Raw genomic sequence first — 25,482 nt, 5'->3', positions numbered from 1 at the left:
TGACGTGTACCCGGATGGATACGTATTCAAGTATGAGCCGCGCCTGAACGTGTGTAACTTCGGTCACCTGATGGGCTCCGGTGTATTCACATTCGCACGGACGTTAAAAGACAATACTAATAATAATAATAGTAATAATAATAACAGTAATACTGTGTAGGTCTTACTGCAATATATTATCGATTTTATTCTTACTGTTGTGTTGGGCTGTCAACTAGTCTGTTTATCTGTTACGAACTGAATAATGAAGCAATTTCCGGTTCATTGAAGGGATTACCTATCACCCAGAGACGACATTTTCATGATATGATTAACCATATACACTGATGAGCCAAAACAGCTCTGCCAAACAAGAGTTGTAGGCTAACTGGTGGCGCTCAAGGCACGTGACGTGGTACGAGAGTATATGAGCAAAGTAGAAACGAATCGCTCTAGCGACGATAAGTTGCGCAAGTTCGGAAATCCGGTGACTTAAGCGATTTTGAGAAAAGCCAGATTGTTGTGGCCCAGTGCCTGGGAGCGAGCATCTCGGAAACACGAAGCTGGTCGGCTCTTTGGGTGCTACTGTGGTGAACATCTAGAGCAAGTGATTGAAGAATGCTGAAACCATGAGCGGGCAACAAGTAGTTCGACGTTCATACCTCACTACAGAACATAGGAGTGGAGGCCTGCCCGCTCTCAACATCAAAATAAGTGGCGATATGTGGTAGATCTGGCGCCAGAGTGCAGTGCTAGAGTAGACACAAGTGTTTTGGATCACACTGATCAGCGCGCATTGTTGAACATGGCATCCCGCAGCAGAGGAACCTACGTGGGCTCACGCTGACTCAACAACATCGTCAATTATGAGTACAGTGGGCAAGGGATCATCGAGGCTGAACCATGGTTCCGTGGAATCGTGTCCTCTGGTCGGATTAATCCGGTTAATTGTTAAACCAGGTCCATGGTCGTGTCTATATACGCTGTCGTCCAAGCGAAAGGCTGCCCGTGCAGCGCGCTAAGGACACAGGCCGGTGGGAGCAATATTATATAATGGAGGCACATTCACCTGGGCTTCCATGGGACCTGCGGTACTAATCGAAGACACCATGCCAGTTGCAGACTACGTGAAAATTATCAGGGACCATTTGTGACCCATTATGCTTGATGACCTCCCCAACAGTGATAGCAGGACATCTGTGTGCGTCACATCGTGTTACAAAAGTTTGAGGAGCATGACAGTGAACTCACGTTCATATCTTGTCCATCAATTTCTGTTTATCTGAATCCGATGAAACCCAGCTGGTACGCTATCGGGCGCCAGCTCCGCCCCCAGAAACTAACCGCTCGCAGATTACGGCAAGTGCGGGACCTGTGCGTAGGCATCTGGTGCGTAGGCTGCTGAATTGCGTTTCAGAGGTGGAACAACACGCTTTTCAGTAGGTGGTCGTATTTCTTTGGCTCATCAGTGTTGATGAATGTTTCAGTTTCACTGTCACAGATTCGTAGCGCAAAGTATATGTGTGGTGGGAGGTCTATGTGAAGAAGATGACGTTCATACATTTATTTCTCAAGCTGAAAATTCTACCAATGACTGTCACACATTAATGGTAGTATTTAAAGAATTGTGAAGTCCCCATCAGGATTCAAGTTTCACGAAATAGCATTAACAACAATTATCTTTATATAAAAAAAATAGTTCCGCGGCCATAACATGACCAAATTCTTTTGTTTTTGCCTCTCAAAAAAATTTCATTTCACCCTTTATGGGGTAATTACCTTCAGGTTGGGAACCAGTGTCATAGAAATTGGTACTGCTGCCTTTGATCCTGAAGGCGATGAAACATAACGCGGCACCCGTTATGTCGTGCACGGCGGCAGCAGCCTGGCGGCTTTGGCAGCGACTCCTCATCTTGCGAGGTTATTGCGAGGCGCAGATGTTCGAGGTAGCAACCTGGCCACTGCTCCAGTGCCAAAGCTTCAGTCTGAAAGGTGGTTAATTACCGCAGCCAAAAATTAATTACCGCCCTAGTTTACTTTAAAATTGGTCCTGTCAAACCCCAAGTTCCAATATCTTTTCTTTCGTCCAGTCTACTGGGAAGATCAAAGCGGTGGAAACGAATCACAGCTTCCACAGGTAGGGCCCAATTTGTTTTATGTACTTTACAGTACAGTTACGCTCATCGGAATGTGCCGTATATTAAGGAACCGTGCTATGACACTGCCATTTCTTTCCTACTCGAACTGATTTAGGACGCCCTCAATCACAAGGCGCACTTTTTGAATATGCTGAGAGTACAGCGTTATTCTCGAATTAATTACATTTATTTCTGGAATCATCTAGTATTATTCCACTAAAATTAAGGCATTTTAATTTATCTGCGTACACGTAAACTGTTTTCTGTCTATATGAACTCTGTATTCATCGAGAGAAAATAAGAGACGTACTGAGGATGCCAGCGAGCAGAAAGTTATCGCGGAATGTAAATGCATACAATCCATGAGAAGACCACAATGCAGAATAAAATTCATTACGTTTGTCGCATTGGTCGGTGCTAATAGATTAATAGCTCAGAGGAAGTTTCGATATGACTAAATAACGGAGATAAACAATAAAACTATGGAGCACGTGGGAAGTACAACTTGTAATTTGATTTCGCTTCATTGGGAAAATCACGAATGCAAAGAGTTACACACGGATGTCACAAACGTCTGTCCGTTGCAAGTTCTTGGAGGGTATTCTATAAGGACAATCAAAAAGTTTCAGTATCTGGGCGTTGCTGCAACGTGCATGCAACGTAGCGTGACTCTGATGCTGGTATATAAGCACCGACATGTATACAAGGGATTAAAGCGACATTGGTGTATTTATGAAGTGCACGCGATAACTGCGGTACGTGGACTATGTCAACGTTATTACCAATTGCGTTCAAACAGGACCAACTGGGAAGGACAAATACAGGTAGGCAGCCATCTAAAAATAAATAATTACGGCAAACAATTAAGGTGAAACGTCCTAGAAAACTGCTACAAGCGGTGCTGCTGCTTCATATAACGCACGTCCTAACATTGCAAATGGCGCAACGCAGAAGCTACTCCAACTCAAGTGGGAGACATTCGAGCACCCGCAATATAGTCCTCATCTCTCCCTATGCGATTATCACGCCTTTAGTCCTATAAACAAGGCCTTGAAGGGTCGACGAGTTTTGACGGACTAGCATGTGCAGCAGGCAGTTACGGACTTCTTCATGCAGCAAAACACGGTGTTTTACCAAACGGGTACCTTCAGCCTGATGCGTCGGTGGGATGGTTACTTCAACGCTCACAGTGTTTTTTCCAGATTGGCGTACCGCTTTTGGACTGTGTGGTCTCCAAATGGATACATTTTAATCACTCCTTATAAATTCGAACGTGATATTTCTTGGAAAACAGAAACTTTTATGAAAGGATCAGCACAGGTTAATGGAAGATCATTTCTGTGAAACACAGTTTCATTGTCCATACACGAAGTCTACAAAGGCTCAGGGGAACGAGTAGGTTCCACCCACCTTAAATTTCGAAAGAAGTTCAACACTTTTGACTGATGAAATACTGTTATCTTTTTAAGTGTGTGAGAGCTCTCACAGTCATTTGTCTTTAAGAACCCAATGTGCTATACTGGTAAATAAATGTTTACCAGTAATGTAACGTTGTATTAATGCTATTCATTGAATAATAATATCAATGAAATAGGACAATATGACACTTCTACATTTACGAAATCTGTAAGTTTTGCAGAAATTTCACTGCAAATGAAGATTTAATTCTTTAATGTAAATTGTAACGATAGCAATACTGGAAGCAACATACATGGTTGTAACAGAATTTGCAGAGGTGGAGGCGGACAACATGATTCGGAATGATACAGTAAATTAAATCATCGTGGCCACGTCCGCCTTAGTATGTTCCGTACCATTATACAAAATTTCTTCTGGATCCACCTTACAGCTAGCAGAGAGAACAGGCAAATAATGGGTGGCGTTATCGGCGTACACGGGTGATTCCGTGATGATGCTACAAACGTTGAGGGATGATGGAGAATGGTAAAGGTATCAATTTGAGAAATCCTGGCCTGGGAACGACAGAGTCGGAAGTTCGCTTGTAACTTCCTCATCTATTGTACAAGTGCCGTCGAATGTGGCCATCAATATACGAGGAGTAACCAGAGCACTATGACCACATGATCGTTATTCGACCGTGACATAAAGAACGTGTAAACCACGTGAAAGGGTGGGTTTAACGTCCTTTCGACGACGGAGAATTAGTCCGGATTGGCCATGGATGAGGAAGAAAATTATCAGCGGCTTTTTAAAAGAAACGATTTCGACAGTCACTCTAAGTGATTTAAAAATACCGCGAAAAAACTAAATACAGATCTCCTTGAATGCCATTCCAGTGCGTTAACCAAAACGCTACCTCGATCGGTTGTCCGTTTTGAGTGCTGAATGTAGTCAGCTGAAGGAATATGAGCCCACAAAAGATACGTTACTGTTGCCTGGTGTGCAAAGAAATCATTCAATTTACTGCACGGCGCGAGAAAGGTTCGTCATATTTTTACACGCCTTTATCATCAGTCTCTTTGGAAAGTAGACGAGAATTGTGGTGAAAGAAACAGAATACACTGTCTGGGCTGCGCAATAATTCGACTACAAACCCAGTCGTCTTCTTCAAGTAACCGAAATGTGTTGTAATGACAGTTTCATTGGAGTCTGAGTACACATAATAACACAGCTCGAAGCACCTGAAGAAGACGACTGTTCCTTGCTCTCTCTCTCTCTCTCTCTCTCTCTTGCATTTACGGATAACGTGTACTGATCTACATATTATTAACATTTTATTACATTCTTAAATATTAACTGAAACCGTACTTGAGATGATACTATATTCTGTTACTTTTATGCGGTATTGTATTTTGAAGATTGGGAAACAGTTTCTATTATTTGATGCAGAACTATTGTTCATCTAAAGATATAGATTAGTTATGTCGCATTCACGTAACAGATATTCAATACACCACTACTTAACTTTATTTTTTCCGTTTTCGATTCAAACGTTATTACTGTTTTCTAGTCAGACCTGAAAGCTGCGGGGCAATTAATTTTAGATTGGAATTTATCGAGGAAGCGGCCTACTGATGAAACTTTTTCGAGCTATTGTACTAGACATTAGAATATAGGCATTAACTCGTAAAGAAAACAGAATTCTGAACACCATTGCGGCTTCTGAGTCACATTACACACATGTGATTAAGGAAGTATTATTCAGATTCTGTCAGAGTACTGTGTGAGGTTATTGTATGCTGTCAGAATGCTCGTTATGATGTGGCTTCGTTTAGCAGCTTTTCAAGTGCTCATACACCTTTCTAGTGCCACTGAATACTTTTCTATGTAATATTATTTCCAACTGGACTTCACTCGAAGTGCATGTAATTGAGAATAAATTAAAAACACAGAATATTTTGTCCGCTGCAGAAAAAAAGTCTCTTGTCAGAATATTCCGATTTTTGTTCGAGGGCCTGGGTCGTGAATTAGCCTACGATAGCTAATACTACGGCAGTTCAGTGCCTCTTACACGGAAAAGTATTAACAATTAAACTTTATGGACTAGAAGTCTTCCATTTTCCCAAACATCAGTCTACTAAAGCTGTATGACGTAATTCTCAAAAAACTCGAAAAAATTGAGTTTGATAATTAGGAGATTTCCGATCGCTGTTAAGCGCAAAACATCTCGTGTTTATAAACACAGTTTGAGTAACTAGTTGCTGATTGCGTAGCTTGCAAGTACATTAATCCTGAAGTTAATTGTTTGGTTCAAGTTAGAAGCAATTTTTTACTTTTATTTAAATTCATCACTTATTTTCAAATGAAAATGTCTATTACAAATACTGAAACATAATTTCGTAGTAAATATAACACCTTTTCATTTTTAATTAGAGAGAATAAATTAAATTTTAATACTGCAATGCGAAATGCCTTAGTGTTAAATGAAAAAAATGCATCAATACCAATGTTCAATATCTAGAAATAAAAAAACTCTTATTTCAATATGGTGTTTTGATTTTCCGTAGTAACGTTTAATTTATCTCCCAGTTTCATCCAATTAGAAGTTAAAATTGCAGAGGTATTGACAATAGAGATATAATTGAAATAAAAATTCTTTCTAGAACAGAACCAGTGGCGTCAGGTGTCTGCGATGTGGTACACTACGCAGTTGTCTACGAGCGAATATGTTAATTCACTCGAAATGTCTTGTATTTAACAGCGGTCGGAAATCTAATTTTCAAATGTGATTTCGTTAGAGATTTTTTAAAATTATGTCAACTGCTTTGACAAATTTATGTTCAAGCACTGAGCTTCAAATACTACAAATATTAAGAAAATCGAAAAGAGACGATCCGGAATGTCCCCTTGAAAAATGTACTACTTATGACATTATATGTTTATTTTGGTTCCATATGCAACTGGAAATCATCAGTTTGTTTTTTGATCTTCATAGTGCTAGAGTTGCCCAGTTTACACAGGTGACGAAGCTCCGATTAAACTAGTGGGATCTCACAGACTTCGAAGCAGTGTTTGTGCTTTGCCTTCGCGCTGGCTGCATTTCTCGTGGAAGCAGGGCCGTGCCGCGGCACGAGTTTCGCTTAATCGCGATGCCTCTGCCGGCAGCCGGCGGCTGTAGTAGCAGCAGCTGCTGCAGCAGCAGCAGCAGCAACCGTAAACAGGAGGCGGGCTGCGCCGCGAGTCAATCAATACGCCACGCCGTGCCGACACCACCTTGGCGCGCGCGCCCGCCGCCTCAGCGCCTGCAGCTAGGCTACCGGGCACTACAAGCGGCAAGCGCCAGCCCGCACTACCGGCGGCTGGTGATGGTCCGACTACCAGACCACTTTGTGACTCGTACCAAAGCACATTCCACGTAGCTCATCACAGTATATGAACCATCTCTCTGCTGTATATCAATGTGCCATATGTACGGCTAATGGTTACCTATTAAATGTAGAAAGAGAACCCAAGAAAATAGGCGTTGATGCACAGAGAAAGTAATCAACAAGACCAAAAAATTGTTGTTGCCTTCCGTTACCGTTCTCCACACCTACAAAACCTTGAAGGGAACCATTACTCATATCCTTTACTAAAACACAGAAATATGTCACAATATGCACTTAAAAAGTCAATAATAATAAGATCTCTTGCTTAGCTTTCATATATGATTTAGCGATACTAGCGGACTGTGAAATTGTAGCAGTAAAAGATATAGAAGTCCCCAAACAATGCGCTGAAAAAACTGAACTTAATTCATCCACAGTAAACATAACTTATAGAAACCAGACACGAAACATGGGCAAACCAAACCATAAGGGTCAGACGTTTCAGCTATCTGGGAGAGAACATAGAACCGTCAGGGATAGTAGACGAAGCACAGACAGTCAGATCACAGAAATTCAAGAGAGCTTACAAGAGAACTCATAACAGCTATAACAAGCAGTGCACACCCTCATATACGCTGAAGAGCCAAAGCAACTGGTAAACCTGCCCAGTATCTAATACCATGTACGGCACCTGTGAGCATGCATAAGTGCCGTAAAACGAAGTGGTATGGATTCGACTAATGCCTGAAGTGGTACTGGGTTGTCCATAAATCCGTAAGGGTACGAAGGGGTGGAGATCTCTTCTGAACAGCACGTTAAAAGGAGTCCAGATATGCTCAATAATGTTCATGTCGGTGGAGTTTGGTGGCCACCTGAAGTGTTTAAACTCAGAAGAGTGTACCTGGAGTCACCCTGTAGTAATTCTGGACGTATGGGGTGTCGTATTGTTCTGCTGGAATTGCCCAAGTCCGTTGGAATGCACAGTGGACACGAATGGATGCTTACGTACGTTTCACGTGCCAGAGTCGTATGTAGACGTATCAGCGATCCTATATCACTATAAACTGCACATGTCCCACACAATTACAGAGCCTCCACCAGCTTGAACAGTCCCGTGCTGACATGCAGGGTCCATGGATTCGTGAGATTGTCTCCATACCCGTACAAGTCCATCTACTCGATAAAATTTGAAACTAGACTTGTCCAGCCAGGCAACATGTTTCCAGTCATGAATAGTCCAATGTCGATTTTGACGGGCCCAGGCGAAGCGATTTTCGAGTTATTCAAGAAAAAAGTACAAAAGTGATCTTCAAACACACTCTCACCCTGTTCATGGCACTCTCTCCTACCACTGTAGAAAAATTTGGTACCACACGAATTGTCTCCCATATTCGACCTTTTTTGGTCTTCATCTACTGGACTATGACTCCACCGGCTTCGTCGTATACTTAAAAACTACAAAACTGACGTTGTGTAAATTTTACTTTACTATTTTGTGTATTGTTTTTGCTGAAAAGGAGTGCCTTTGAATTTTTTTACGTGAAAACTCCTAAAGCTTTTTAAATAAAACATACGGTGTTAACACTCTTCAGCTTTGTTCATCATATCTACATATTTATTTCTCAACATAGCGACCTTGGCGACGAATCCATTTCTCCCATCTAGGGACCATTTGTTGATACCGTCCCCGTAGAGCGTTTGACTTTTTGATGGAGCCACAACTTCACTCTGGCTAACGTTTAGAAAAGTTTTTTGTTTCTTTCAATACCCTCACTGGAAAGTTTAAATTAGTAATGCTAAAGAAGCAGCTGACTAAACCGGTGTCGTAATAGCCCAGTCAGTGAAGAGCAAAAAAGATCGAATATGAGAAATAATTTGTGTAGTCTCAAATTTCTGTACAGTGGTAGAAGGGAGAACTATAACAACATACAAAAACTCCAGACTAATAGGGTGAGAGAATGTGAGTTGGGGTATTTTTTAATGTCACTTGTGTACGTTTTTCTTCATTAACTCAAAACTGCGGCCTCTAGCGAAAACATACCGCACTACAAAATTGAAATACATTAAATATCCTACAAGAAAAGTCCTATTCGCGTTTGCACGAAGCATATTGAAGCGAGATGGGCGTGCGTTGTAGCTTATGTCTTTCTTTGGCAGGCCAATCTGAGGTAGGTTACCAACTTGAAAGATCATAGGCGTCCTATATCAAATTGTTTGTCTCGACTTCCCCAAAAAAATTGTGATTTGTTGTAAACAATTACCGTTAAAACCAGGTGTAGAAAGCAAGGTGAATTTTTACGAAATATGACATCTTTCTAAATGAGCTGAAAATCCGTTTTAATTGAAGGAGGGAGGTGGTTAACAGATACTCAGTAGTTGTACGACAAACAAGTTTGTAATGTGATGCAGTATTTTCAAAACAGCAGCTCACAATTCGCAAACCAATAGTGGCAGCACACATATAGTAGTTACCCACCATCCTATCTGGCAGAAGTATTCGGAACAGTCCCAAGGTATACGACAGAAATAATTAACACCAAGATAATAAATCGGCTTAGAAGTGATCTACACAGAAAACTTGTGATTAACCTCAGTAAGGATAATGTCGATTTAGAACCATCGAACAAGGATTTCCGATAGCGATAAAAGATCAGATCACTGCGATAAAATATCAGATCTCTGCGACAAGGAACTACCGAATGTTAATTAAATTTATGAGAATACACTAGTACAGAGCTTACAAATTAAAACAAACTATTCAAAAGGGACGCGCTGTAAAAGAAGTCCGGCTCAGCTGTTGATCCAATTGGATAATTTCACAGTCAAGGTGAGTTTCCGTTTCACTACTCATAAGGCTTTCTTCTTACACCACTCGGTGAACGCTTTCGGTGTACATCTGATACTTCTGACATTATTTCAGATTTCCAGCAACGACAGTTTTATGCTCAGTATGTAAGTTTGTCCGCCTCCATAGCTGAAGCACGGCTGACTTCTATGCGGAGGGCCCCGGTCCGATTACATATACTGTCAGGGATTTTTCCTTAGTGGGACTATTGAAACGGGGCGCACTCAGTCTCGCCATGCCAACTGACGAAGTACATGAATGAGAAGCAGCATCTTGAAGAATTGGAAGGCCAACAACGGGAGGACTTTGCGATGGCACCACACCTCACCTCACATCCCCGTGATCCCACATGGCAGAGGACGAAATGGTGGCCGGTCGGTATCGTGCTGTCCTCTGGGCCTGATCACGGAAGGCTGTAATCTGGATGTGCCTCCTCTATAAATTACTGATCGTAATGGTATCTCTTTCAAGCAAAAATGTTAATATCGTATTACGTTCGAGTGTTTTCATGTAATTCATGTTATGAATCCTGCAGCAAGCTCAAGAAGTCGTTTAAAGCCGATGGATTAACTGCCATACAACTAAGCTTAAGAACTTGATTCATACACGGGTCACATGTTGAAGTAAAAATGGATTCCAAGATCAAAATAACAAAAAAAAAGGCTCAAATGGCTCTGAGCGCTATGGGACTTAACATCTATGGTCATCAGTCCCCTAGAACTTAGAACTACTTAAATGTAACTAACCTAAGGACATCACACAACACCCAGCCATCACGAGGCAGAGAAAATCCCTGACCCCTCCGGGAATCGAACCCGGGAACCCGGGCGTGGGAAGTGAGAACGCTACCGCACGACCACGAGATGCGGGCAAAATAACAACAGAGTGAGTCGTAAACTATATGAACAGCATCAGACACTGCATATGATGGTTTATCTTCATGTTTTCTTGATTACTTTCCTAGTTGATTACTTTTGCCTGTCCGAATACCCGCAGAACTGCTTTTCCGGCGTGTTTTTGGCTTCTCGAAAATACCGTGTGCCAACACTAGCCCACGAGAGATGTTGGTGATTTGTGTCGTACCTAGCCTTACAGAAGAGGAGCAATAACTACGTCGTACAAAAAATTATGATAAAAAAAACGAGTTTTCAGTGCTCACATATTACGGAAAGTTTCCGTACACATAAGTTCATGAACACAATTCTTCCTCCGAGGAAACTGTTCAATTTTGTCTGGTGGTACACCGTTACATTTGACTGTTTCAGACTTACTATGTTAGCAGTAGGAATTAACACTATCATATTCCAACTAGCTTTCTGACTGCAGCCTCACCTGCGCAAGCACATATTTCACACATATTTCAGATGTAGAGACGGTCACCACTAACCACAGTCGATAATATCAGGAAAAAAGTTGTTTTAGATCATAGAATGGAATAGAAGAAACAAATTATGCATTTCCTGTATCACTGTTTTTATTCGCGACTACGTAACAGCTTGTAAATTGAACATATTTAGCGCATAATTCAGTTGTATCTTTAATGTATATCCCGCTGCAGTTTCAGCTGAACCGTGACGAAACTTAAAATTCTAGCTGTGTACGAAGTATAAGAAAAGTTGTGAAAATGGAACAAACAACTTTTATGTTTGTAGTGGGATAAGAACAGGGTTTGGACAAAAGTATGGAAACACTGCGAGAAACGCATGCTGTAACATAAATGTGGATTCTAGCCAAGCCTGCAAATTATGCTGGTACACTTAACCAAGCCGCGTGTAGTTGGAGCTAAGTGGCTTCGAACGTGACCAAATAGATGGCGGTCATGTGGTGGGTGCTTTCGTAAGTAAGATAGTCGAAATCCTTGGTGATGCAATAGGCAGCGTATGGAAAAACTATACCGCATACAGGGAAAGCGGAAAACCATCAACCGCTAACTCACAAAGCGGAAGAAAGTGTGTGTTGAGTGATTGCGAGAGACGGTCACTGAACAGGATTGAGACGAAAAATGAAAGGACGACAGCTGCAAAAGTTATTGGAGAACTGAATGTAGCATTCAAGAGCAGTGTCAGCAACAAAACAACACACAGTGAGCTCCATAAGCTGGATTATCAAAGCCACACATCAATGATTCAATTTGTCGTAACAGGAAAGCCATCAAACCTGGACCAAGGAGCAATGAAAGAAAGTCATTTGGTCGAATGAATCTTATTTCTCACTATTTCCAGCTTATGGGCGAGTTACATCCCAAGAGTGAAACATGGTGGGGGTTCGGTGATGATTTGGGCAACAACGTCATGATATTCCATGAGCTTTGCGATTACTCTGCAAGGTCGCATATTTTTGTCCACTCCATGTATTTCGTCTCATTCCTTAACGTTGATTCACGATTCTCTTAAAAAAGAATAGTTTATCGCACTGTACAACACAAATAAGAAAGAGATTGCGATACGCTTGATACTTTTAAAATATTCCAGGTCAAGAAAACATACGGAAGAAATACCAACAGATCAGTTTGAAAATTTTTGGTGTCAGATCTTCTCATCCCCATACCCACTTCTACAGAAGTTTTACATAATTAATGAGTCCTGTATATATTAAATATTGTTGAAATAGCTACAGGCGTTACTTTTCCGCCCCAAACCTCCGTTGTAGGGGTGCCAACGGTGTCTTACTGGCACAGTATTTTTTTACTGTTTGCAGTTTCCCCTCTATCTCCATCATAGGGATGAAACGACATCGGGAATGTCATCAGTGCACCTAGCGACCCATAAAATTATAGATTCGATAATAATATTGGTTGTTACATGTGATACCCAACCCCACCACAGAGGCGATAGGGGTACGTGACCTCTACAGTATTTTTATACAAATAATGAGTCATTTGTATACAAACTTTGGTTCAGTTGCTCCAGATGTTGCTGAATTATGGCTCTATCACCACCTATTCATCCTCACCACCAGCCCCACATTGCATCTTTCTGGCAGATATATGTGCTCAAAGTTTTGTTAAAACCGTTGCATCAAGATCAGATTAGAGATTGGATTCAGTTTCCGTTCGTTAGACCCAAAAAATGAGATCATTCCCGTGGGTGTGGAACATGTCAGAAAGTATAACATAGAAACATAAAACATTTGAATATAATACTTACTACTCTGGTCTTTTGTCAGGAGATTATCAAAATAGGTGTTTTATATATACAGGATGTCCCTTGTAAGGACGTAGGGCGCATTTTGTCTGGTGTTTCGCCATATTTTGTATTTCGGATCTGTAATGTGTAGCTGGAGTCAGCCCAAACAAACACTGTTCATTACGTCTTTCATTGAGACGCCCAGCGTCCACGAAAGCGTCGTTGCTTGCAGCTACAAGCAAAATTCGGTAGAGCTGTCGTATATTAGCCTCTTGCGATATTCGTTTTATAGAAACATTTCTACAGGGACAGTAAAGCACAAAGAATAACCAGTACACCAACTGCAACAGCACCGCCCTGGCCCTCCTGACTTCTTCTATACAGCAGCGCAGCTCGGTTGCTACTAGAGTACTGGTTATTCTTCGTGCTTTACTGTCGTTTTACCGTCGCAGTGAATACATATCGATAAAACGAAAACCACCCTAGACCCATCTGGTACCGCTCTATCGAACGGGTATGTTAAATGGCGCTTCAAAAATAATTTTGTTTTTAATGGGTTTGAAGCCAACAACACTTAATGTCGCATGAAAGACGTCAAGAGCAGTATTTGTTTGGACTAACTCTATCTACACATTGCACGACAGAAATTGCAAACATCTGTCGAATTGTCAAGGACAGTGCTCCTACCGGCTGTTGGGAGGTACACACTCCATAATTAGTATTTTCCTGACAACAAACTGAAGGGACTGAGGATATTCGGAATGTATACTCACTTTTGTGTGGCATGGGGGGCGGGGGTTGGTGGTGGGTGGGGAGAAGGAAAATGCAGTCGCTACACTGACTTATGTAATGCGTCAGATTTCATAACTGGGAGATAAAGGAAGTCATATTTCAACTCTTTCCCCTACAGTAGCAACATTGGGGATGAAAATACCGTCAAATGTACTTCGTAATTCGATTTTTGGTGGCAAATATTTTCTTAATTGTAGACGTTCATACCAAAAAGTGCAGTGTACCGAATGAGAGAAGTGAATCAGTTGTGTGTCAATGGCGTCGTTTGCTAAGGATATGATATTGTTTTGTACGAGATAGTGACCAAGCAACTTAGGAAGCACAAGTTCTGTGCTCGTTGTGTTAAAATACTCCCGTGTGAGAGCTCCAAAACTTAGTGAATAGTTGCATCTCTAGACTTTCACTTCCGTACTATCAGAAAGGATAGGGCCTAGTGAACAATTTTTTCATCTCTTCATGAACGTGTGGAAGTGCCTCGGCTCCAAACACATGCGACGAAGGAATTCAAGGTGCTGCCATGATTTGGCAATACTATCAGGAGGCAGTATTTTAAGCATTGTGATTTTGCTACTTCGTTAAGAGGAACGATGAATGGTGAAAAACTGAAAGGTAATTATGTAGAGAAGTAGTACACAGCTGTAGGAGACGGTTTTTACCGGTATGTGTCGCATCTTTGTAGCTTGTCATTTTATAAACTAAATTGACCCTGAAGGGTGCTGTACTATAGTGGGTGTTTGTGCAGTTTTATTGGTATTTTGAAGGAGCCATTAGTTTCCATTAAATTAGTGCAGCGGAATGAAACATGTTTTGCCGCCGTTTGTTGTCATTTTTCTACTGCGAATTTTAAGAGGTATGACCGGTTGTGTAACTTGTTATTAAATGCATTTATAATAGGAATAAACTTCGAATATTTCTACAACCAGTGAAAGAATATTTGAGATGCTGACACTTAAAGAAGAAAGCGGATGAAAGGAAAAACGCAAATCGGAAAGTAACGAAAAGTAACGAAGAGGAAAGCAGTTCCTTCTGAGACAAAACGAACGAAGTACAAGAGAAAAACTGTTTTTCCGTCATTTGCATCTGAATCAGACTTTGACTTGACCAACATTGTGCGACGACAGTTAAATAGATCATACGGATGGCGATTCGGGAAAACGATGAACTTGAAAAAATACGGAGAAGTTTGCGTATCCTACTCGTGTTGGGTCCATTTAGGAAACTACAGATGCACCATCCCATGATTACGTGATATATGGTTATGCAGACAATGAATCTCTAATGATTTCACAGAACTGTTCGACAATGGATACGATACTCTATTTCTATAATTAAAATTTGAACATTCTGTTTCTTAGGTTTAATCTATATCGGATAAGTTGACAGGCTAAAACGAAATTAATTTCTGAAAGCAAGTACATGAATCAGAAAATTAAGCATCTTACAATGCACTTCATAAGCCATTTTCCAGTGACGTTCAGGTAAGATGGTGTAAAAATTACGGTAGGTCATATTTTCTTAACACTCAGTTATGGACGCATGGATGACAGTTTAGGAACATATTCCATGGTTTTAAGGATACAATCGTATCATGGGAATGCAGACTTTCTTTGCGAATTTCATTTATGATCTTCCCGGGTTCCCGGTGGCACGACGCCACGTCACGGCTGAGAAAGGAAGAAAATTTCATCAGCAATCTTTATGATTGTAAATCAAAATCACTTACGTGCGCCAAATGTCTCCATTTTCTATCACGTTAAAAATTTTCCTATTGAGATTATTTTTATATATTCCAGTATTTTATTTTAGCCTAATGGAATTATTACCAGGATAGCCATTGCGCACTAGTAAAGACTGTTCGATTTTATTAGGGCTGTAGCTGAAGTTTACACGTTATGTGTATCGCTTTGGTCCAGGAGATCGGCCGATTCTTGAATACAGTGTGTGAACGGCTTCGACTCTCCGTGAAAACAAATGGTGGGTGCTGTCACAGGTATTGTTGTGTGACGGGCGCCATTAGAGATCACAAGGTGATGTGTTTGACCGAGAGTGCATCAAGGAAGCGAGGCGCCGCCGACATTCGAGTCGGTTCTAGTGGCCGCGCGGCCGGCGTCGCGCTAGACAGGGGGCGCTAAAAATAGCGGATTGGCAACCGGCGGACAGACGTGGGCGGCACGGCCGTCGCGTCGCCACCTGTCGTCCAGCTCCACGAGGACTCGCCGCAGCCATGCGCTCAGCATGGTCGTAAAGTACACTACTGGCCGTTAAACTTGCTACACCAAGAAGAAATGCAGATGAAAAACTGGTATTCATTGGAAAAGTATATTATACTAGAACTGACACGTGATTACATTTTCACTCAATTTGGGTGCATAGATCTTGAGAAATCACTACCCAGAACGACCACCTCTGGCCGTAATAACGGCTTTGATACGCCTGGGCATTGAGTCAAACAGAGCTTGGATGGCGTGTACAGGTACAGCTGCCCATGCGGCTTCAACGCGATGCCACAGTTCATCAAGAGTAGTGACTGGCGTATTGTGACGAGCCAGTTGCTCGGGCACCATTGACCAGACGTTTTCAATTGGTGAGAGATCTAGAAAATGTGCTGGCCAGGGCCGCGGTTGAACATTTTTTGTATCCAGAAAGGCCCGTACAGGACCTGCAACATGCGGTCGTTCATTATCCTGCTGAAATGTAGGGTTTCGCAAGGATCGAATGAAGGGTAGAGCCATGGGTAGTAACACATCTGAAATGTAACGTCCACTGTTCAAAGTGCCGTCAATGCAAACAAGAAGTGACCGAGACGTGTAACAAATGGCACCCCATGCCATCACGCCGGGTGGTACGCCAGTATGGCGATGAAGAATACACTTCCAACGTACGTTCACCGCGATGCCGCCAAACACGGATGCGACCATCATGATGCTGTAAACAGAACCTGGATTCGTCCGAAAAAATGTTTTGCCATTCGTGCAGCCAGGTTCGTCGTTGAGTGCACCATCGCAGGCGCTCCTGTCTGTGATGCAGCGTCAAGGGTAACCGCAGTCATGGTCTCCGAGCTGATAGTCCATGCTGCTGCAAACGTCGTCGAACTGTTCGTGCAGATGGTTGTTGTCTTGCAAACGTCCACATCTGTTGACTCAGGGGTCGAGACGTGGCTGCACGAACCGTTACAGCCATGCGGATATGATGCCTGTCATCTCAACTGCTAGTGATACGAGGCCGTTTGGATCCAGCACGGCGTTCCGTATTACCCTCCTGAACCTACCGATTTCATATTGTGCCAACAGTCATTGAATCTCGACGAACAGGAGCAGCAATGTTGCGTTACGATAAACCGCATTCGCGATAGACTACAATCCGACCTTTGTCCAACTCGGAAACGTGATGGTACGCGTTTCTCCTTCTTACACGAGGCATCACAACAACGTTCACCAGGGAACGCTAGTCAACTGGTGTTTGTGTATGAGAAATCGGTTGGAAAGTTTCCTCATATCAGCACGTTGTAGGTGTCGCCACCAGCGCCAGCCATGTGTGAATGCTCTGAAAAGCTAAACATCTGCATATCACAGCATGTTCTTACTGTCAGTTAAATTTCGCGTCTGTAGCACATCTTCGTGCTGTAGCAATTTTAATGGCCAGTAGTGTATGTGGCATCAGGTTGTGCGACCGTAACGCGGAGTCAAAATTATATCTACATCATGAAACTTCATTTTAGTAAGCATCAGCTGTGTATTTTTACGTTCAGTGCTACCATTATCAAGGCACTTCAAGTAGACCGTTATCAAGCCACATATATAGCCTTCTTACCACGGCGGAGTGCAATGTACCATTTATTAGCAGCACGGAAAGTGCTTGCTGAAACGCCACTGTGCGCGATGAGATTAGTCTAATGTTGTCCTCACGGCCCCTACAAGAGCGATATCTACATCTAAAACTCCATCTCCATCTTCATGCAATTCATCAAACGGTGAATGGGGGACAATACCTTTAATCACCGCTAGTCATTCCCTATTTTGTTTCACTGACAAATGGACTAAGGGGAAACAGTTGTCTACATGCTTCCGTGGGAGCTCTCATTTATCATTTCTCTCGTCTTGTACTGCCAGCGGTCTTGCCGCAGTGGTAACACCGGTTCCCGTCAGATCACCGAAGTTAAGCGCTGTCGGGCAGGGTTAGCACTTGGATGGGTGACCATCCGGTCTGCCGAGCGCTGTTGGCAAGCGGGGTGCACTTAGCCCTTGTGAGGCAAACTGAGGAGCTACTTGATTGAGAAGTAGCGGCTCCGGTCTCGGAAACTGACATACGGCTGGGAGAGCGGTGTGCTTACCACGTGCCCCTCCATATCCTCCTGTAGTGACATCCGTGCGCTGAGGATGACACGGCGGCCGGTCAGTATCTTTTTTGCCTTCGTGGTCTGCTCGGGAGGAGTTTTGTCTTGTATTCGCGGTCCTTACGCGTGTTGTATGCTGTCGGCAGTCACATTAATGTGACCACTTATCAAAAGCTCCAGTAACGCAATCACATTAATGTGAGGAACCTATCAAAAGTCCGATAACCTTTTCCACCCTGAGAGAAAATTTATTATAAGTTTATCTGATTGTTTCTATACTTTATGACCTCTGGAATTAGGTAAAAAAGCTGAAAAAATATCATGGAAATAGTTCCTCCAAGAAGTCGCTATCACGATCGTGCTACTCAAAGTACAAAAACCTATGTAACATCGAAAAGGCGCTTCATGCACATATTTAGACACCTTACATAAGTTAAATGAGACATTCTTAATCTAAAATAACGCAGGAATTTCCTTAAACCAACGAAATTTAGGAAAACATTTTATTTATCTTGGCGATGCATGACTTTGTCTTCTCGTTGAAGTTTGAAATGATCTGTTGCGCTCTGGTTGTCATAGTACTTAACAAAACAACCGTGAAACGGAAGCCGCGAACTCGCAGAACCGTTGCAATCGGGAGTTACACAGGAAAGTGATGCAGTTTAGCCACAAAAAATTTAAAACCAGAGTGGAAAGGGATAAGAACCTTTTACAGCGCGAGACGTTCAAGAACAGAGTGAGCGAGGTTCTGGGAGAGACCGACCTGGATGTGGAGCCATGCCGACTCCTGCACAGTGGCCACCTGCGCTGGGATTCTCGGCTGATCCAGCCCGATAGATGTGGCTCCACATATTCTCCATTGGGCTAAAATGCCGGGAGTTCGGTGACCAGGGAAATAAGGTAATCTCACCAAGGTGCTCTTCAAACCACCGCAAGCTATGTGACACAGCCATCGTATCACAGGTAGATGCCATCGTACCGAGGAAAAACAAACTGCGTTTAGGGTTGGACTTCGTCGCGAGGTACAGACACATACTTGTGCCTTGCAGAATGACTAGATCATCCTGGGAATGCCACTGAAACAGTCCCCTGATCATAACGCTCCCTCCTCCGGCCTGGGGCCTTCAGACGTTTGTTGCACAGTGCTCGCTTTTAGACGTTTCACGCTGTACTCGCAAACGGGCCATCTGTTCAATGGAGCATAAGACGTGATTCACCTGAAAAGGCTAACTCTTGTCACTCAGTGGACGTCCAGTTGCGGTACAGGGGTGAAAATTCCAGCCTTCGTCGCCGATGAACAGCAAGCAGTCGGCATGGGTTCACGAACTAGGGGCATGTTGCGGAGGCCCATATGTAACAAACGTTGGTAGCCCCTTGCTTCATTTGGGGGATCAGTTGCTCAACAGCTCCACATCTATTCGCCCGTACACATCACCCGCAGCTATTGTTCATTCCTTCCACAATTGCCTCGGCGTCGGTTTTGGATAGCGCTGCCGGCCGGTGTGGGCCTGTGGTTCTAGGTTCTTCAGTCTGGAACCGCGTGACCACTACGGTCGCAGGTTCGAATCCTGCCTCGGGCATGAATGTGTGTGATGTCGTTAGGTTAGTTAGTTTTAAGTAGTTCTAAGTTCTAGGGGACCGATGACCACAGATGTTAAGTCCCATAGTGCTCAGAGCCATTTGAACCATTTTTTGATAGCGCCATTTTCCACACTCGGTGCACTTTAACCACGGCTAGACACGAACAGTTTACAATCTTAGCCGTTTCGCAAATGCTTCCACCCTTGGCCCAAAATTCAGTGATAATGCCCAATAGCATGCCAGATTAATCGTTCCATTCCCGCATTACAACGACTGAACCGTTCTGCCCGTCTCCAGAACACGCTTTATAGACCTTCCATTGCTAGTGCTGCCACCTGCCGTCTATGAGTGGTTATTACGTTGACGTTGAACATGGACCGTTTCTAATCGATCCGTAGTCCATCGCAAATGCCTGTTCTATAACTTTCTCGAGAGTGTTTCACGAAAAGAACGTCTTCTCCCTCTCAAGGTTTCCAATTTAATTTCAGTTAGTATTTCCGTAATATTCGCGTGTTGTTCGTACATACCGGTAACAAATCTGACAGCATGCTTCTGGATTGCGTCGATCTCTTCCTTAATCCTTAATCCGATCCGGCTGGGAGCCCAAACACTGCAGCAGTACTCATGAACGGATCGCGTTAGTGTCCTACACGCGCTTATATATATATATATATATCTATCCCAATTGACCGAAATCAACCATTCGCCTTCCTAAAGCCGATCTCAGGTGCTCGTTCCATTTCAGTCGCTTTGCAACGTTACGAATAGGTATGTGTCAAGCAGTGCGGTACTAACACTGCATTCGAATATGACTGACTTTCCTACTCATCTGCATTAACTTACAATTTTTCGACATTCGTCAAATCAAACAGAAATTCTATCCAGGTCATCCTGTATCCTCATAAGGACACTCAACAACGACACAAACCCGCACCATACAGCGTTATCAGCAAAAAATCGCAGATTTCTGCTCACTCTACCCGTCAGATCGTTTATGCAGGGCGGTCAGAAACAGCCTGATAAGCTTGTAACGTGTTACAGGGTGAGATGCGCTGAGAAAAAATGGTTAAAAAAAACTCGATATGTTGCATCGTTTCCGAAGCTAGTCAGTCAGGCCGTTGCGCTCTACAATTGAAGTGGCCTGTCAGATACAATCTATGTCAGTTGTTCTCACAGCTTAGATGATATCACGCGAGAGTGCCTAGCTTTTGGCTCGTGTTCGAGCCTTACTGCAGTCCGGTGTCGAATTTTTGTTCGGTTTTTGGAAACTAAACGAAGGACACGTTCAGCGACACCGTCTCTGATAGCCAGCTTGAATTTGCCTACACAACGGCTCGATTGGTTAACTTCAGTGCTAATTAAGTTTGAAACGGCGCAACGATTCAAATTTTTTCCTTTTCCTGCTACATCCTCACAAGCTTTTTGTTTTTGCACTGTTTATGACCACGCTGTATCCATACCTAGTGTGTGTGTGTGTGTGTTTTCTGTGTGTATCCGTATCTCCTCCTAAACCAATGAGCCGATTTCAGCAAAGCTTAGCTTACTGTCAGGCAATAATCGCTGTGGAGATAAGAACCACCTACCTATCGTAGTTCAGGAGATATTAACAATGAGGTGTGTAAAAACGGCCGTATAACACATGACGTTTAAATGTATTACTTCTGTGCTGTGAACTGCATTCGCAATAAATTTCGCAGGCAGTATTCACTTATCTGTTAAATGCACGTACAAAAGTGTATCATGGTACCACTTGTACAACAATGCAAAAAAATCTCCACACGTAGAAGAAGTTGTGCGACATAAACGAAAGCTGGTAGGCGTGTTTCTACGTCTGAATGATGACACCTGATGAAATTTCGCATCTGTCGGAGAAGAACAACGCAAGTAGCGCCACTATGATGATGTAAATCAGGTTTGATTTAAACACATACTGTACGTTCGTGAGCGTTAGTTACCTGTGACATTGAACGTGGCGAGTTGATGTTAGCCAAAAGTGCCCTTAAGGCGACAAAGATACCATTATCATCGTCTCATTGAGTTTGAGTCTGGTCGCGTAATAGAGCGACGAGAAGTTGGCTGTTACTTGTGTGAAAGTGCAGAAAGGCATCCAGGGAATGTAGCCACTGTGCATGGTTGCTAGCTGGAGTGGTCACGAGAATTTACCGGGCTCTAGGGTCCGGACGGCCACGTGACACTACTCAGAGGAAAGACCACTGTGTTCAGCGTATGGCCGTGGCGCATCATACTGCATCTGTAGCAGAAATCTGAGCAGCAATTGACACCACGGTGACACAACGAACTGTTACAAACTGATTACTGCAAGGACAGCTCCGAACCAGACACCACCGACCCCAAACCACTGACGTTTCGACTTCAGTGGTGTCAAACGAGAGGTCTTTGGAGGGCAGGGTGGAAGTCTGTTGTGTTTTCTGATGAAAGCTGCTTCTGCTTGGGTGACAGCGATGGCCGTGTGTTGGTTAGAGGGAGGCCAGTTGAGGGCCTGCAACCAACCTGTCTGGGAGTTAGAGACACTGGACCTGCACCTGGAGTTGTTGTCTGGGGTGTGGTTTCTTATGACAGCAGGTGCTCTCTCGTGGCTATCGCACGCATCCTGACTGAAAATTTTTGCGTCAATCAGGTGAATCGACCTGTTGTGCTACTATTCACGAACAGCATTCCAGGGGTTGTTTTGCGACAGGATAACGCTCGCTCACATACTGCTGTTGTAACCCAACATGCTCTAAGGAGTATCGACAACTTCAGGGTCAGCCATAAACAGCATTAGCCGTCCACGTATTGACCGACCAAGTGCAACAGCCGTGTAGCTCCATCCCACATACGAGGGTTGTAACTTAAATAGTGGTGACTATTTATTCACAGCCGACACAAAAGAGTTATATGTTTGCAACTGTTACTGTCCTTCAAAGTAGTCACCAGCGTTGTGTAAACCCGTTACCAGGGATGTGGAAAGCGTAATATACCATTAGCAGAGCCTGATCTGTTGATGGTACGAATGGAGTGGTCTACTGCCTGTCGAATCTCTGGAACAGTTCTGAAGCGAATGCCACGAAATGGTTCCTTCATCTTCAGAATCAAATCAAAGTCACAAGGACTTAAGTCCGAGGAGTATGATGGATAGTACAGCTTGCGCTGTATGCGTCCGCGCATTGTCTTGCAAAATGATGGTAGGGTTACGCAGAAAGTGTCACCGCTTCTTTCGCAAAGCTGGTCGCAGGTGATGCTCCAAATACGAACAGTAATACTGTGCGTTGACGGTCTGCCGTGGAGAAACGTAATGCTTTCGGATAACACCATCACAGTCGTACACGAGAATCACCATAACTTTAGAGCGCTCCATTCGCATCGTCAACAGAACAGGCTCTGCTAACGGCGCTAACGCCTTCCACATCGCTGGCAACGGGTTCTACACAACGCTGGTGACTACTTTTAAGGTTAGTGACAGGTGCAAACATGTAACTCTTTTGTTCTGTTGTGAATAAATAGCTGCCACTATTTAAGTTACAACCCTCGTTCTTACAACCGACACCGCTACAACACAATGCATGCACGTCTGCATGCTTGCATTCAACATTCTGGCTGTTACACTTGCTGTATATACCAGCTTTCCACATTTGCAATGGCCTGTTACGCGCTTATTAACCTGTGATTTTGCAATTTTAATCGCTTAAATATGTTAGCTAGACAAATGTATTCCAAAAATTTCATTACTCTGCATTAATTACTTTTTGCTGTTACGATTTCTTTCGTCACTGTAGTTTAGGAGAAATAATAATAAAAGAAGAGATGCTTCAAAAACTGCCGCATTTTCCATGACATATAAATTTATTACTTCTTTTTTACAAACTCTATTAGCAACATGTATTGCAGACAGCATCCACAAATTATATCATTGCATGACACATAGATCACGAGATATGACGTCATAAACACTGAGTGCGTGAAAACTTTCGCATCACGCATGGCGTTTAAATTTGTTATGTATCTGCTACTAACCCTATTGGCAACATATTTCGCAGATATTATCCACATATGCCGCTGAGTGTATTTACACAAATATATCATTGTACGAAACGTAATTCAAGAGATGTAATGGCATAAACACTGACAAACGTGAAAAAATGTCACGTCAAGCTTGAAGTCTTAATAGTTTATTCTTTACTACAACGACCCTCCTACAGCCGAGCCACCTTAAGGAAATCCCCGACATCCGGCAGCGCTTTGAACAGTTTTCAATTGCGAAGCGCAAATGGCTGTAGGGGAAAATGATAGCCATCTATAGAGGTATGACGAGGCGTTGCGATTGACATGTTTACAGCTGTGCATGGCTTACGCACGTTGTCGGGGATCATCTTCCTTAATTTGAATCCTGTACCTATACATCTGGACATTATGCGTATATCTTTCTATGTTTCATAATTTCAAAGGTGTTTTCACGAATACATGAAAATGAAATTTTGTCGATTCGTCATTAGAAAAACAGTTATTTTCCATTAGTAACAGAAAACTCGCGAATGAATATCTGGGCAATGCTGGGATTGTCAGCTAGTAGAGATGTAACAGGAGCGGTCCCATTGTACTTCCCTGAGGCGCTCCTCACGATACCTCTGTCTCTGAAGAACAGGACAACGTACTTCCTTTTCTTACTTAACAAGTCTTAACTAGTCACTCACACATGTGAGGACTTGTACTGTATTGTTGGCACAGTCCGCATTGTGACAATGTGTCAAACGCTTTTCGGAAATCCAGTAATATGGAATCGACCTGTTCCTCTTTATCAACCGTTCGCAGGAGAAAAAGTGCAAGGTGAGTTTCCCAAAAGTGACGCTTTCTAAATTCATTCTGGTTAGTGAACAGAAACTTTACTCTCTGAAGGAAATTTTCTGTAGTCGAACACAGGGGTTACAGTACGTTCCTAGATTCTTCACTAACAAGTAGTTCTTAAAACTTTGTAAGGAGACTTTCGCGGGATATTTGACACCTATCTTCAAGCGTCTGACAGTTCACGTTTATCACTATTTTTTGACACTTAACTGTGAGTCAAACAAACCTGTTACCACTCTTGCTAACCTTCTTTGTATACGTTCAGTATGCGCTGTTAATCCTATTGGGCGGCCGGAGTGACCGAGCGGTTCTAGGCGCTACAGTCTGGAACCGCGCGACCGCTACGGTCGCAGGTTCGCATCCTGCCTCGGGAATGGATGTGTGTGATGTCGTTAGGTTAGTTAGGTTTAAGTAGTTCTAAGCTCTAGGGGACTGATGACCTCAGAAGTTGTCCCATAGTGCTCAGAGCCATTTCAACCATTGGTTAGTCCTATCGGTTATGGGTCCTATAGAGCAACATTGTAATATGGCCCTCACGAGAGTTAAACAGACGGTAGGTGAACATGTCCGTTCTCAGAAGCAGAATCGCTGCAGCAATTATTCAGGAATACATATTAACAGTTTTGTATAGAATATTTCTCTATGTCGAAACAAATATGTGATTTGTCACTGATAACATCAATTTATTAATTAGCGTGTCATGTATTAAAAACACCAAGCACTTGGAAAAACTTCATTGTGACTCAATAAACGATGACGCTTAAAGTATTCGCCTCATTTTTTACACGACAGTTGGTTAATTAGCGGTGAGTTTAGTGTATGTAAAATCTACGTTACTACGCTCCATAAAATTTTCTCGTAAAGTGAGTCAAGAAGCTTAAAAGGATTTCTGAAAAATTTCGAGAGAGTGTTGGGAGGTCGCACTCAAACTGGTTTCATCAGAGGTGCCAAAAAAAAAAAATCTTAATTTATACTGACTTGATTGGTGGTTTGATGGTACGAGAATCAGATGAAAAGAAATGCTGAAACTTCCTCTTGAGGGCTACTGACGACATAATAAAAAAGTGGGTCTGAACCA

The 25,482-nt window shown here is 42.8% G+C and overlaps 1 protein-coding gene and 1 pseudogene across 3 annotated transcripts in view; one reads left to right on the top strand and one right to left on the bottom strand.

The window, feature by feature from the left end:
* The window catches only part of LOC126354266 (gamma-aminobutyric acid receptor subunit beta-like), a 298,711-nt gene that overhangs the window by 182,934 nt on the left and 90,295 nt on the right, over window positions 1-25,482 (bottom strand). The gene's annotated exons all lie outside the window — the stretch shown is intronic.
* On the top strand, window positions 17,753-17,870 carry LOC126356567 (5S ribosomal RNA; annotated as a pseudogene).

Source organism: Schistocerca gregaria, chromosome 3 (genome assembly GCF_023897955.1).
Source record: "Schistocerca gregaria isolate iqSchGreg1 chromosome 3, iqSchGreg1.2, whole genome shotgun sequence".
Lineage (NCBI taxonomy): Eukaryota > Metazoa > Arthropoda > Insecta > Orthoptera > Acrididae > Schistocerca > Schistocerca gregaria.
This window is presented reverse-complemented; position numbering and strand designations above follow the sequence as displayed.